General features: G+C 40.0%; 1 protein-coding gene across 6 annotated transcripts in view; it reads left to right on the top strand.

Annotated features, from left to right (window-relative positions):
- Positions 1–259: 259 nt before the first annotated feature.
- The window catches only part of CAB39 (calcium binding protein 39), an 86,447-nt gene continuing 71,867 nt past the window's right edge, over positions 260–14,839 (top strand). For 2 of the 6 annotated variants that reach the window (XM_060151887.1, XM_060151882.1), the window contains exon 1: positions 260–620. The gene's annotated coding sequence lies outside the window, so the exon portion shown is untranslated. Of the gene's footprint in view, positions 621–9,098; positions 9,192–10,037; positions 10,152–11,368; positions 11,496–14,839 lie in introns of those variants that run through there. The other 4 variants (XM_060151883.1, XM_060151885.1, XM_060151886.1 and 1 more) reach the window with 4 other exon arrangements.

Here is a 14,839-nt window from a genome sequence, read left to right as displayed (position 1 = left end):
AAGTGGTCGCAGACAGTGGACGTAGGATTCCTTCGGTTAGAGTTCTTAGAATGACGAGACCGAGCTGAGCACTAACATCTCAGCTGCAGGTGAAAGGAGAGGAACTCCCGTTCTCTGCTTCCGCTTTTCTCTGCTCCCCCTCCCGCTGCGGCTCGGCGCGGACTCCTACGCCCCGAGTCCGCCCGGCCGCCCGAGGGCGCCCGAGGCCGAAGGGTGCGTTGCGGCACCGCCCGACGTCGCGCCCTCGGCGGCTGCGCAGACGCACGTCAAAGCCGGGCTCGGGCCGGGAGCGGGGAGCGGCGCGGCCTGGGAGAGACTGAGACTCCGGGAGCCGGGCGAAGGCTGTGCGGGGTCCCGCAGCAGAGCCGCAGCCGGAGCAAGCAAGCGAGAGCAGCAGTGCGGCGGCCGCCGCGGGAGCCCCTGGGCCGCCGTCCGCTCGCGCAGCCGCCGCTGCTGCCGCGGGATCCTGTCACCGGGAGCAGGAGCGGGCGGAAGACAACGGAGGGGCCGATCGCCCAAGCCGCGCCGCGGGGACCGAGCGAGCAGCCCGAGGCGGCGGCGGCCGAGGACGGAGACGGCGACGACGCGGAGGCGGAGAGGGAGCCGCCCGGCCCAGCCCCGTGAGTGACCCCCAGCCCGACCCTTTTCGAGGCGCGGACGCCAGCCCGGCTTCCGCCTCCCTGCCCCGGCCCGTTACCGGCCCCGGGGCTGCCTCCATTTTCTCGGGTGGCGGCGGCGGCCCCAGCCCGGGAGTCGGCGGGAGCGGCCCGGCCTGCCCTCTCCGCCCGGCCCGGGCTCCTCGCGGAGCCTTACCCCCTCGTTCTCGCCGGCGCGGCGCCCACGGGCCTGCGGCCGGGTCTCCGGAGGCCCCGTGCTCTCCTGCCAGCTTTCCGCGGTTCTGTGGCGGGGCTGGCGGCGTGGGGCGTCTGCGGCCGGAGCCGGGAGGACAGAGGAGTGCGGGGCCGGGTAACTGTCACTCCCACTGCACAAGGGCTCCGGCCACCTCGCTTCTGGTCCCTGGTAAACTTCCTGTTATCAGGAGGCGGATAGCATCTCTGCGTTCTTCAGTTCGGGAAAATGCCTAACCGATTTCTGGTTAGGAATTGTGCGGTCGGAGCGTTCCCGAGTTCGGTTGAACCAGCCTGCGCGCTGAGTGCGTGCAGGCGCCCTGGTCGGTCCGTGCCAGAGGGATTCAAAGGGGAACCCGGCCCCGCGGTCCCCTCCCCCGAGGAGCTTACGCTGTGGTGCAGGAGATAAGGCTAGTACACAAATAACCACGATACCGGGAAGGAGATGATAAATCCTGTGAAAGAACTACAGAATGCTAGAAAGGTACCCAGGGAAGACCGGACTGATCTATCACTTCCGCCTAGCAGAAATCTGGAAGGCTTCTTGGGCGAGGCGGTACAAAGCGGGTCTTGAAGGCCCGACGGCATTTGGGAGAGGGGAGGGTTGCAGAAGAGAACGGTATGTGGAGGAGCCGCAAAGCTAGAGGACAAAGGTAAAAAGATATAGTCTAGAAATAGTAGATAGTGCAGTTTATTGCGTAGGGCCACAGTGGGGACTGGGGGTAGGCCAAAGAGTTGCTGGGGGGACAGATCGTTGAATGCTGTAGAGGAGCCGTTTGAGTGGCATTTTAAGGAAACTTAGAGCTGATTTCTCAGTGACTCATGGGCCCGGAAATGTAAGCTAGGGGATATTAAGGGCGCTCTTGTGAAAGAAAGGAGAGAAGGAGGCCCAGTAAAGAGGTGACATTCTGTGCCTTGAATATAATGCAGTTTGAGATCGATTTTGACAGCTTCCCGGATATTCAAATAAATCCACGTCCAGGCTAAGCAAAGGACCTTTTGCAAAAAGCTTCTTTAGATATAAGGCTCTTAAGAAGTAATGGAAAGGTGTGTGTAAAATGAGGTGTTTCTGTTGGTGCAGTTCACTAAAATGCATCAAAACTTCTCGCACTGTGTATTAGGTGTCTACATTTTGGAACTACTGAACTGAACATAACTTAGTTCTTTGAGATGGTTTTTGTGTAAGGCAGTCTAAACTGATGCTTTAAAAAATCAGATTGTCACTAATAGAAAGTTGGACATAGAACCTTTTCTTAGAAAGGTAAAAATTTCTTTATTAGTTTTTAGTTATGAAAATATTTATAGGAGAGCCAGAAATGAAAGTCTTTGGCTTTATTTTGTTCCTTTTTTCCAGATTACTAGCAAATAATTAGCACCTTTATTCGAAGTCTAGAAGTATGGTCTATGGAAGCAGCTTAGAACCTGTGTTGGTTTTGTAAGGACTTATTTGTTGTTTGTTTATATGACAAGTGAATGCCAACTTTTTTTCAGTTAAAAAAAGACTTTTGCAGGAAGTACTGTAGAATTTTTAAAAATTATCTTATGTAATCTCACCACTTATGTTACTATTAACATTTTTGCATATTTCCTTTTCAGTCTTTTTATGTTTTTTTTTTTACATAATGAAATAAGCTATGCATATATAGCTTTTCTTAGGCTTTTCATTTTTGTCATTGAATATCTTCATATAAAAATAGTTTTACTGAAGTGTAAGGGAAGTCTTTCTTCTTAAGTGTATTATTTTTTCTGACAAGATAGCCTTATTTACCTCAGATAAAATGCAGTAGTCATGCTTAATAACTGTTGCTGTGGACGGAAATTTTTCTAAAGCCTTCTTGTTTGAAGACTATTTTTTAACTTCTCTGTAAGATTTGGATCCTATTGCTTGTTGAATGAAGAAAGGTTTTATTACTTGGGATGTGTGTTGTCATCAGGTATGGAAGAGATCACACATTTCTGCTATATGAGTGGATGTACTTTTTTTTAAAAGGCACTATAAAAAGGTTACTTTCATAGCTGGTATAATATCTCCCATACACTGTGATGCACCTCCCCTTCCCACTCCACCCCATCTCCCCCCGCCCCTAAAAAATAGTCTTTATACTAAGGCCATCCATATAGGTTAACTACTTTTTGATCATAACATCACAAAGATTCAGGCTAGGTGTATTTCATTTTTCTGTCGGTATTTCTTTAGTAAAATATAGAATTTGTTGTGAAATAATTTGCTGCTGTAACAAAAGGGACTTTTTTTTTTCAAGGCACATCACTTTAGTTCATTAGCAGGTTCTTGTTTAAACCAGTTTTTTCCCTTGTGCTTTACAGTCTAAACTGCATTAATGAGGTCTCTGTTTCTCTTTCTAATGGCATTTAAAGTGTGATGCTGAGTTAGACTATAAATTTTCATAAAGTTACTGTAAAGGAAGAGCTGAGAAAGCCCAGTTTAAGTATGGGGCTTGGTTTTATAATCTGGTCTTATTTTTATTTATTTATTTTAATCTTTTTGGCTGCGCCCCGAGAATGCAGGATCTCAGTTCCCCGACCAGGGATCGAATGAACCCATGCCCCCTACAGTGGAAGCACAGAGTCTTAACCACTGGACCACCAGGGAAGTCCTAATATGGTTTAATTTGAATCTTTATTTGTATTTTGCAAATGTGTATACCACAAGGCATCCTTTATTACTTTTGAATATTTACTGATGTATTTTTCTCTTGATCAACTTTTGTAGGTTATAGATTTCTGTAATTACTGCCATATTTTACCAAGCGTCTTTTTTCCAAGAGGAGTTGTTCATTGATCATTCACAGTTGTGCCACCTGTCATAAAATACAGACACAAACCCAAATCCCACCCCCCTACCTCCACCCACCTCACCTTAGCAGGCAAATACAAAATCCAATATATACAGCAGGATTTCATCATTTCAGGTAGTGTCTCTGGTTACCTTTCTGGTGGTGTCTCTATTTTAAACATCAATTTCCGTCTTCCATGGCTTCTTTTATTTAGAAATTTGATTTTACGGGTGTTTTCTGGTGTTAATAGAAGCAGGAGTCTGATAGGTGGATTAGTGTATATAATGGCAAAATGTTGGTAAAACTTTGTTGTGTGATGAAATTGTGGAAAAGAAGATCAAATCTTAGAAACTCTGTGTTAGGTTGCTTATGACTTGTTTTGTTATTTAATTCTTGAGATATAAAGATCTTGTGTTTGTGTGAATGCAGATCAAGCCAAGTAGCCTAAACATTGCGTAACAGTTTGGTCATCAGTCTGTAATCTGTTTTCTGTTGGAGAGAAGGCTAGTTTGGAGCCATCCTTAATTAAAGAAGGAATTGATCTATGGGACTTCTTACTTATGTGTCTCACCACTCAAATGACTATCCAACTGGACCCTAATCACTACCCTGTCAGTCCAGAGTATGAGGGCAGAGCACAGTGAGGCAAATATTTGTACCACCACCATTTATAGAGTAGACTTGTCTGGGAGTAAACGCTAAATGTTTGTTCTGCTTCTGTTTCTTAGGCCTTCCAAGGATTCTGAAAAGAGTTATTGCAAGACTAGGTGGCAGATGATAGACTGTGGTGATGAAATTAAGGTTAACAGCTTATTGCAGTCAGCATTTTGCGGGGGTGTGTGCACATGCATGTGTGTGCATGTGTATGTTGTCCTCCAATGTGATTTGTTTTCTACGCCACTGAGCTTCCCTGGAGCCACTGTGCTTTTAACTTTTCTCTTGAGATAGAAGGGGTGAGGGGATGGCAGAATTGTGGGTTTTTAGCAACTGTGATGTTAAGTTGGCAGAGGAAGGAAGAGTGGCATGCAGAGAATTGCAAGAAGTCAGTCAGGTGTGAAGTAGCTCCAAAGGAGGGAGGTCAAGCCTGCCCTGGCCGTTTATGTTGGCAGTGTCTGGCACATACCTATTTGCATAACCCTTAGTACATTGTGTCTAATTTGAGATTTCCATACTCAGAATACAGTGTTTAAGTTGTAGGTTTGTATGTGCTTCTTGATATGTATATATATATATTTTCCTGTGCATGGTTACAGAGGCAGAAAATGTAGTTAACCAATATTTAGTGGCATTCTGGTTTTATATGATAATTATTCCTTAGGAGCATTATCCAGCAGATAAATTTTTATAACCAAGGAAGTATGATAATGTTAAAATATCACAACACTTTGATTATTTTAATAACATGTTTGAGAAACAAAATACACATTTTGTAGCTTGATCTTAAGTTGTTACTTTATAACTTTGTCAAATGAACTGTAGTTTTTTCTTTTACAGGGTACCCTTAACATGTTAGTCACTGTTCTCTCCCTCCACAGTAGATTATGTATCAGCTGTATTTGGACACAAGGAAGAAATAGCATTAACAGTTTTCTGTTTACATGTCTATAGTTTAAGGCCCGCTCTGGGATTTATAGGATTCTGAGAGCCAGTATTACCTGTGGTTAAAAGCACAGATGCAACCAGACTCCTGGATTGTTGAACCCCTCAGCCCTCTTATGGGCTCTGTAACTTCAGGCAAATTCCTTCACTTCTCTCTAGCTTAGATTCCTTGGATAGGAATGATACAGACCATCTGAGAAGATTGTAGGGGGATTAAACGAGTTACTATGTCTAGAGTGCTTAGAACAGGGCCGATTCATACTGAGTTTTGTGATGGTGCTGATGCTACACTGTTTCAAGTAGAAGAGAGCTTTAGGAACCCTGTAGTCCGAATGGTTCTTCCTGCACCATAACTGGAATGGGGTGTGGCTGACTTTGAGCTGTAACTGGTGGAGTTTTCTGCGAGGTGGAGTCACTTGCTTAGGGTTGTGCTGCTTATTAGTTGTAGGACTGATGTAGAGTCTGGTTCTTTGTTCTTTATCCAGTTTGCTTGAAAGAAAGTTAATTTTATACTTTATGCAGTAATGTCTTCTTTGAATTTTTTCACAAAAAATTTACAAAGATTGTATTCATATGTTAAATGTTTTATGGCACTTAATCCTTTTTTTAAAGGTGTTTAATATACTAATGTTTATAATCATGATGTAGATGACAAGTTTTTTTTGGAAGGGGGGTAGTTGTATGAATATAAAGTTGAAATAGGTGAAGAATCAAGTGGTATTATCCCCCAGCATCATTACAGATGGAAGCCAAGGTGAGGGCATGTCCAAGGTCACACAGACATTGAACAGTTGAGCTAGGATTTGAACCCAGATTTGCCTCACTTCAAAATGTGTGCTCCCGGAAACAGTATGACTCTCTCATATGACATAGTTTTATCTCAGTCCATAGGGTTTTGGTTTCTTGCTGACTTCTTTTGATTTAGTACTTTAGAATGAAGGTTTGTAAGTATACCTAAGAGGGTATTAATAGGTTTCTAGGCAGCAACCACATGTTGTAACACAAAATGAGATGTTTTCTTCTAAATGCTCTAGTTGTATAGAGTCATAATTTGATTAGTGATTATTAGGCCAGTAAGTAGTGTTTATTTTTCATGTTGGTCTTGTAGAGAAGATGGGAGGCTTTGTGTTATAGTGGGCAATGCAGAAGCCTGGGAATTGGAAGATCTGGGCTGGGTCCTGACTCGTTCACTAATCACGTCACTCTGGGCAAGTCTTTCCACCTCTCTAGGCTTCAGTCGTCCCATTATTATACTAAGGGGACCAGACCGAAAAGCCCTTTCAGTCTCTTTTGCTCTTATTTTCAGTGATCCTATGTGTAAGCTTTCTGTAGGCTTTTCCCCCCTCTACTGGACACCTCTCCTTTTGCCTGTGGTCTTGAAGTCAGTTTCTTTACGTGAGCTCTGTGGCACGTAACCATGCTTTTACATTTTTTCTTCTGGTTGGTCAGGTGCCTCGTGTTATTTCACAATGCAGTAGTTTTCTGCTTCAGGTAATGTTACATCAAAATGTATTTATTTTTCAAATTTTCTTCTTTTGTACTTATGAATAAATGGTTACGATCTAGTGTTATGTGGTTGTGAAGTACAAGCTTAGTAAGTTAATGATTAACAAATCCTCAAGCCTCACATCTAGTTTCACTGTCAACTTTTAAGTATCAATACTATATGTTGTGAAGTGTTATGAGCTGTTTGTTTTGCAGAAAGGAAAAATATTAACTAAAGGCAATGTGAATGGAAAAGAAAAGACCAAAAATGTAGAAACAGATTTGAAGATGTGAAGAACATGCTCAAGATAGTATTCTTTGGTTGTAATTGGTACTAATCCTCTACCTGTGAAAGGGTGGTAGGCTGGCTTAGATCATAGGATGGTTTCTAGCCCAGGGTTCTGTAACTGATAAGAGATGAGAGTGATATTCACCACCCCTGAGCATTTATGACTCCTCAGACATCTATTCTGAATTAATTTGTTCCACAGGCAGTCTTTACTGCCCATTATAATGGGTCCTGTTCTATATGTCAGTCTCAGAGGTTTCCTAGTCCAGGTAAACAACTCTTCCCCTCTTTGATGGCATGTTATCAGCCAGTTTACTTTTTCTGGATTCTCCAGCAGGGAGACAGAAACTCAGGTCATTAAAATGATCCTTGCAGATCTTTCGGCTTTCTGTTTACAATATGGTTTTATGAGAGATTAGTAGTTGGTAGGAGAGGTTCCAGAGAAATTTTAAGTTTAGAAAGCATTGGATTAAAAACAGTTAATCAGTTTTTATTTTTTGATGATGGTCGTGTTATTGTTTTTCTGCAGAGCTTTTCAGAGTTTTTAATGATGTGCATTTTGACTGTCCAGGAGGGAAATGTAATGTACAGTATTTCCCAATTTTCGAGTTTATTTGGTAACAAGAACACCTCCTTTCCCCAGGAAGTACCCACAGACACCTTGAAGGAGGGTTCTGTTGGAACATAATTTGGGAGAACCTCTTATTTCCATACTTATTAGTATGGAATTCAAAGCATTTACTTTTTAATTGGAATGATTACTTACAGCAAGTTGGAATTCAATTAAGGTTGGAATAATTTATTTTCAGTTTTGTTAAGTAAAAGAATGAACGCTTTAGGTGAGTGGCTTTTCAAGCTCCGCCCCCCCTTTTTTTGAACTTCAGCCCACAGTGAGAAATTCCATTTTTAATCAGTGACCCAGCACATATATAAACACACTGTCAAAACTGAAAAAGAAGTTTCATGAAACAATACTTAGGCCTGCCTATGTACAGTGCATGTGTTCTGATACTTCTTATTTTGTTCTATTTTTAAATGTATGTTATTAGTTACTGAAATAATTCACCATTCAATTCGAGAAACACTGTGAGGTTACATGAATTTATAAACTCTTAAGATGTAGAGTGAGAAGATACTGTCAAGACTGTTTTGTGAGTGAGAAAACTAAAGCTCAGCCTAGAAGAGGAAGGGCTCTCGCTTTAGAATTCCTGGATTTAGATTCTGGTTGTGTTTTCTTGGGCAAGGTGTTCTGTGTCCATTCTGCTTCAGCTTTCTCATCTGTAAAATAGCAAGAGTAGAACCTACGGATGAAGTAGTCTTGAGGATTGGAGGATTCAGTAAGAAGTGCTTTGCATAATGTGTCTGATATGCTTTAAGTGCCCAATACCTTTTAGCTTTTATGATAACTGAAGTTATAAAACTCCTTCTGCACTGTACACACTTTCAAAAATATTTTAGGACTTTGAAAGTGTTAAAGTGGCCTTCAGGTGAACCTGAACTCTTTTTGATCTGTAGCTGGATGTATCATTTGGTCTGATATCAGCCCTTTGGAATAGTAAGCTTTAAAATAGCCGTAAGGACCCACTTAAAGTTGATTTGCCTCCTAATTGTAAATGGACTCATAATTGCTTCATGCCATATTATTGTATTTTTTAAACTATTTTTTAACAGTATCTTAAGTTTAGAATAATCTTTCTTTATAGCATGTAATTAAATACAAATAAGTACATACCTATATCAGTGGTTAATTTAGTATTCTTATAGTTGTAGTTCACTAAAAGAAGAACTAGGTAAAAGTTGTTCTTTCCTGTTTTATCTCCATTTCTGCATTTTTTAAATTCCCCCATCCTCAGTATTTTATAATGCTATTGAGGGTTTAATTTTTGTGTCCTGACCTAAGAAAAGGAACATTTAGAGGGTATTAACAATGGTGGGGGCCAAATCCAGTTTGTAGACTGTTCTCCATTGTCCTGAACTTAGCTGGCTGCTTCAGTCATTTTTGTCACCTGTTGAGGCATTTACATTGTCCATCCCTAATTAAATTTTCTCCTGTTGTTTCTTTTATTGCCCATTTGTCCTCAGTATGACCTGAAGTTTCTGAAATGAGAGGTTCTAATCAGCATCACTGAGGCAGACCAAGTCAGTATTAAAGAAGCATAAAGATTCTGTACTTGTGTAAGTAAGAGGAATGAGGTAAAAAGAATAAATAATTACTAACATGGCACATATATGTTACCTGCTGGTATAAAGTTTAAGACCGCTATATATATTTACCTCATTTACTCCTTTAATAATCCTATTTTCATTACCATATTTTCAGTTGAGTAAACAGAGAAAAAGAAACTAAGTAATTGGTCTGAAATCATACACCTAGAAAGGGGCCCTAAATTTGAAACCCTGGTCCCGGAGGGTGCACTTGTATCCCACCATACTCTGTTGCCTTCACCACAAGGTATTGAAATGTAGAATCATCCTGGAACATAGGAAATTTCTGTTACAGAAACAGATGAGATCAAGTTTTTTTGGTCAGGATGTGTGATATCCTAGGACACTGAGACAACTTGCACATTACTGAGTAGCTGTCAGGGGTCTTTGAGGAGCTGTGAAGAGAGAGAGCTGTGCAGGAAGAGGAGAGAAGCTAATGTACTGTTCTTCCAAAAGAGGAAAAGGTGGAATCCACAAATCATAGACAGTGAACTTGATGATTGCTGGACAGATTCCAGAAAGGGGTGAGTCCTTAGCAGAGTGTTAACTTCTAGAAGCTACTGTCCATTTATTAACTATTTCTTTTCCTAATAGGATTCTATTAAGTGTGTTGGATTAGGATGTAGCCAAGATATGGATCTGTAAGGATTCATAGTTTCATTCATATTTGAGATTGTCTGAAAAATGTTAAATCGTATAATTTAAGTTGGAATATTTTTTAGGACTTAGAAGTCATTTTGATGTCTTTACAAGATCACTTTACTTATGTTTATTGTATTAGAATATAGCTTTATAATAATACACTTTTCCTAGGCTGCATCTGGCAAATCAGTTGCAGATACAGTGGCCCGCATCCCTGTGCCTTGCCTTCTCAAGTAGGCAAGGAGGAACTAGAACTGGTACCATCTTCCTGTATGTGCACACAGCAAAGTAAATACTTCCTAGTTTTATATTGTTAGAATCATTCACCCCTGTTCTTTAAGATTGGTCATAACCCATTTGTTTACCCAAGAGCTAGTCTTGCTCTTGTTCCTGAAGACTACCTAGTGAGTGACTGGAAGTAAGTTGATGGAAGAGGACTGGACAGTAGGGGAGTGCACTCCATCCTCACAAAAGCTAAAACCTTATGGGGGGGGGGTTAGCTTTTTTCTCTTTTATCTTATGAAAGCTCCCCCACTTTTAAAATTAAATGTAGTGAGGGATGAGTGCCCTTAGCCTAGGCTATCATAGGTGTTTGGAAAGGGCACAGCTATCTTTTGCAGATGCTTTTGTTGTTGTTAAGAAGAGGAAGGAATAGGGAAGAGGAACAAGGCATAGCAGTGCACCCGGAAGGAAGTGACCAGAGAGAAAGACAGTGGCTCTAAATTTGTATGTCATGTGCAACTTTGAAAGAGCTAACGATAAAGGTGGAACTGGTTGCTTTTAGGAATTGTCTTAAGAGCTGCTGCACTTCAATAGATTGTTAATCATGGAATATATTACATGTATATTAAAGGCCGTGGCCTCCCAACCAAAAAAAGGAGGGAATCTTCAGACCTCTATAATATAGACAGGATAAGTTCTTTTAAAAATCTTGAAAAACTTATCAATAAACGATCTCATTTATTCTAGATTCTACAAAAATACCAGGAGGTATAAAATTCATGTTTAAAAACCAGCATGAACTCTTAAAAACACAATAAAATATAAGAGAGACAACCTGCTGAGACATTACAAAAGAAGAAAACTATGATTCGATTTCACTTGTGGAAATAGCCATGAAAATTCTCAGTAAAACACCAGCAAATTTAATTAAATAGGAAATTCTCTTAATTAAAGAAGACAAATAACGCTTGGTATTTACTGTGTGCCAGGCATTGCTCTAATATATTATCTCAGTTAACAGTCCTCAAAACAGCCCTAAGAAAGAGGTTGTTATTATTACCCTCATTTTATGCGTGAAGAAATTTAGGCCAAGAAGTTAAATTATATGTCCAAGGATAAATTGCCAGTAAGTCACAGAGCCTAGTTTTTGAACCCTTGAGGTCTGGTATCAGCATACATTGAACATGCGGTATCATACCAGTATGTGCCAAGATAACAATGCTAATTCAACAGTTCTTCCTGATTATGAACTCTTTAAAAGAATATCTGTTTTAAACCAACAGCAAACAACCTACTAAATGGGAAAACATTGGTGGAATTCCCCTTGAAATCAGAAAATGAAACAAGCGTGCCATACACCTTTGATGTTTGATATTATCCTGGCCAATGCAAGAATGCATCAAATAAAAGGTATAACTGCTTGAAAAAAATGGTGGAAAATAGCAATATTTGCAGATGTTGCAATCTTAAACCTAGGAAAACCAACAGAATCAACTGAAAAACTAAAAGTGAGAGTTTAATAAGATAGGTGTATACCACATAAAGATATTTAAATGTTGGTAGCATTTTTCTTGCTAGCAATACCCAGTTATAAAAATACTGGGAGAAAAATCTCATCATAGCAACAAAAAATAAAATTCCTAAGTTGGGGGGATTGATATGAAATGTTTAGGATCTCTGAAGAAAACTAGTATAAACTTAACTGAGTGAAAAAAAGACAAGAATGGAGAGTTACCATGTTCTTGAATGTGAGTACTGAATGTTATGAAGCAAGAAAATTTCCCAAGTTAAATTAGTGTATTCTTGGCCAGAGAATACAGTCAGATTTTTAAAAAGTCAACTTAGGGAGTTCAGTGAGAGGTATATATGCACCTAATACATAAGTGAAATCATACATCAGTGGGGAAGGAGGAAGGAGTGTTTAGCAAAAGATTTTTAGATAATTGGTTATTTGTTCTTTGGGAAAATCGAGTTTGATAATTAAGCTACCCCTTTATGAAAATAAATCTGATGGGAGAATGAGAAAACAAATAAAAACATAAATTAGAACATTTATCTGAATATTTATCAGACCTTTGGATGAGAAGCAGGCTTATTTCCATTGCTGTCAAGTGATTGAAAGGGAAAAGACACTAAGGTAAATATGCGAAAAAACTTTGCATAATGATAGACAAAAGGTTAATATTTACTTCAGTAATAGTAAAAGCTCATACAGACTGATAACTGCCATTTATTAGTAAGCTCTCCCCGTGTTTTCAGTACTACCCTGGGCATTTTATTCATGTTAAAAATTTAATAGTCATCCTATCATTTTGTAAATAATCGAGACTCAGAAAGTAAATGTTTTGCCCAAGAGCTTTTGTGCACACTTGTACTAAATGGCGGGTCTTGGATTCCAACTTGGGTGTGATAAGATCTTATGTTCTCAGCTCTTAAAAGATGTTGTTTTTCAAACAGGTTGTAAGACTAAAAGCACTGGATAAATGAGTAGTCAATTCAGATAGTGGCTAAATAAAAGAAATTCAAATAAACAATGGGGCAGAGGCTATTAAATAGAGATTTTAAAAACTGATAATGCTTATGCTACTAGGGGTGGGTTGAGACGTGAGATAAGGCAATTTTATGTACAGCCTGGCCCTCTGTATCCACAGGCGGGGGTTGAGCGGAGTTGGTTCCAAGGACCCCCATGGATACCAGAATATGCCCTTATGTATAAAATGGCATAGTATTTGTCTATAACCTTTGTACATCCGCCAGTATATTTTAAATCATCTCTAGATTACTTATAATACCTAATACGATGTAAATGCTATGTAAATGTTGTAAATACAGAGTACAATTAACCTTTGGGGCAAATTAGATCAATTGGATCAGCTTGTTCTGATCCCTTCAGCAATGAGAGCAGGATAGGATGAGTCAGGATAATATTTAAGACATAGGGGAACTGGCAAATTGTTGACTACCTGGCCTGGAGCAGAGTAGTTGGTGGGAGATTCAAGAGTTAAGTTATTCCATGACATGGGCATATTCTTCCTGGTGAATTGTAGATGTTTGCTGATTTGAAATACCAGATATTGCTAAGAAAGACTTATTTTCATCATCACTGACAAGTATTTATATGCAGGTGACCCTGCTAGGCCTTGCTGTAGGTGGAGGGTGCTTTGCCTTTGCTAAATCAGAGTAAATGAAATAGAAAAGTTGGCTGGTCATAGGGGAGGCAAGATGGCCGTAGTTTAGTAGGGGTAACCAAATGTCTTGGCTTGCCAGGAAAAGTCCAGGTTTATGCCTGTTGTCCTCACATAATTATTCATTGTGTCACCCTTTATTCCCTGAATTGTCCTGGTTTGGATGATAAATTATGTCATCTAACATTTAGCAATTGCAAAACTAGCTGTTCTTGGACCCCTTCCCTGCCTTATTTACTTATTTATTATTTTTGATGCTTAAGGAGCAGGGTTGTCTCTCAGATCCTCAGGTGTCTCCTCCTAAAGTAGCTTGATTTTTGAGACATTTATTCTGGAGCCATGGCAGCTATCTGATTCTTCTTTTGAACCAAAAGACTTTTCTCTCTGAATGAGAACTCCGATGTTCTAACTCTAAAATGTTCTGCTTTACCTCAAGTCAGACATTTGAATGGAGAGATTCTAAGTGTAAACACCTTGTTTTTGCCCCAATTCCCTCTTTCACTCTTCCTCCACTCATATGTGTAGCTTCTCAGGAACTACTGAAGAAAGAGAAGTTGTGGAGTTCTAGTTTTTAAATGGTTGTTGTTGGATGCCATATAACTCTGAAAAAGACTTTTTTTAGAAGAAAATTTGTTTTTGAGGTATAGTTGATTTACAATGTTGTGTTCGTTTCTGGTGTACAGCAAAGTGATTCAGTTATACATATATCCATCTTTTTTCAGGTTCTTTTCCCATGCAGGTTATTACAGAATGTTGAGTAGAGTTCCCTGTGCTATACAGCAGGTCCTTGTTGATTATCTGTTTTATATGTAGTAGTGTGTGTCTGTTAATCCCAAACTCCTAATGTACCCCCACACACACCTTTCCCCTTTGGTAACCGTAAGTTTGTTTTCTATGTCTGTGAGTCTGTTTCTGTTTTGTAAATAAGTTAATTTGTGTCATATTTTAGATTCCACATGTAAGTGATCTCATGGTATTTGTCTTTCTCTTTCTGACTTACTTCACTAGTATCTCTGGGTCCATCCAAGTTGCTGCAAATGGCATTATTTCATTCTTTTTTATGGCTGAGTAGTATTCCATTGTGTGTATACACCACATCTTCTTTATCCATTCATCTGTCAGTGGACATTTAGGTTGCTTCCATGTCTTGGCTATTGTAAATAGTGCTGCTGTGAACATTTGCGTGCATGTATCTTTTCAAATTAGCGTTTCCTCTGGATATATGCCAAGGAGTGGGATTGCTGGATCATATGGCAACTCTATTTTTAGTTTTTTTAAGGAACCTCCATACTGTTTTCCATAATGGCTGAGCCAATTTACATTCCCACCGACAGTGTAGGAGGGTTCCCTTTTCTCTACACCCTTTCCAGCATTTGTTATTTGTAGACTTTTTTGATGATGGCCGTTCTGACCCGTGTAAGGTGGTACCTCATTTTAATTTTAATTTGCATTTCTCTAATACTTAGTGATTTTGAGCATCTTTTCATGTGCCTATTGGCTATCTGTATGTCTTCTTTGGAGAAGTGTCTATCTAGATCTTCTGCCCTTTTTTTTTTTTTTTTTTTGTGG

The sequence above is a fragment of the Lagenorhynchus albirostris genome, chromosome 6 (genome assembly GCF_949774975.1).
Source record: "Lagenorhynchus albirostris chromosome 6, mLagAlb1.1, whole genome shotgun sequence".
In the NCBI taxonomy this organism is placed as follows: domain Eukaryota; kingdom Metazoa; phylum Chordata; class Mammalia; order Artiodactyla; family Delphinidae; genus Lagenorhynchus; species Lagenorhynchus albirostris.
The sequence above is the reverse complement of the archived record's forward strand: the minus strand, read 5'-3'. Positions and strand labels throughout refer to the sequence as shown.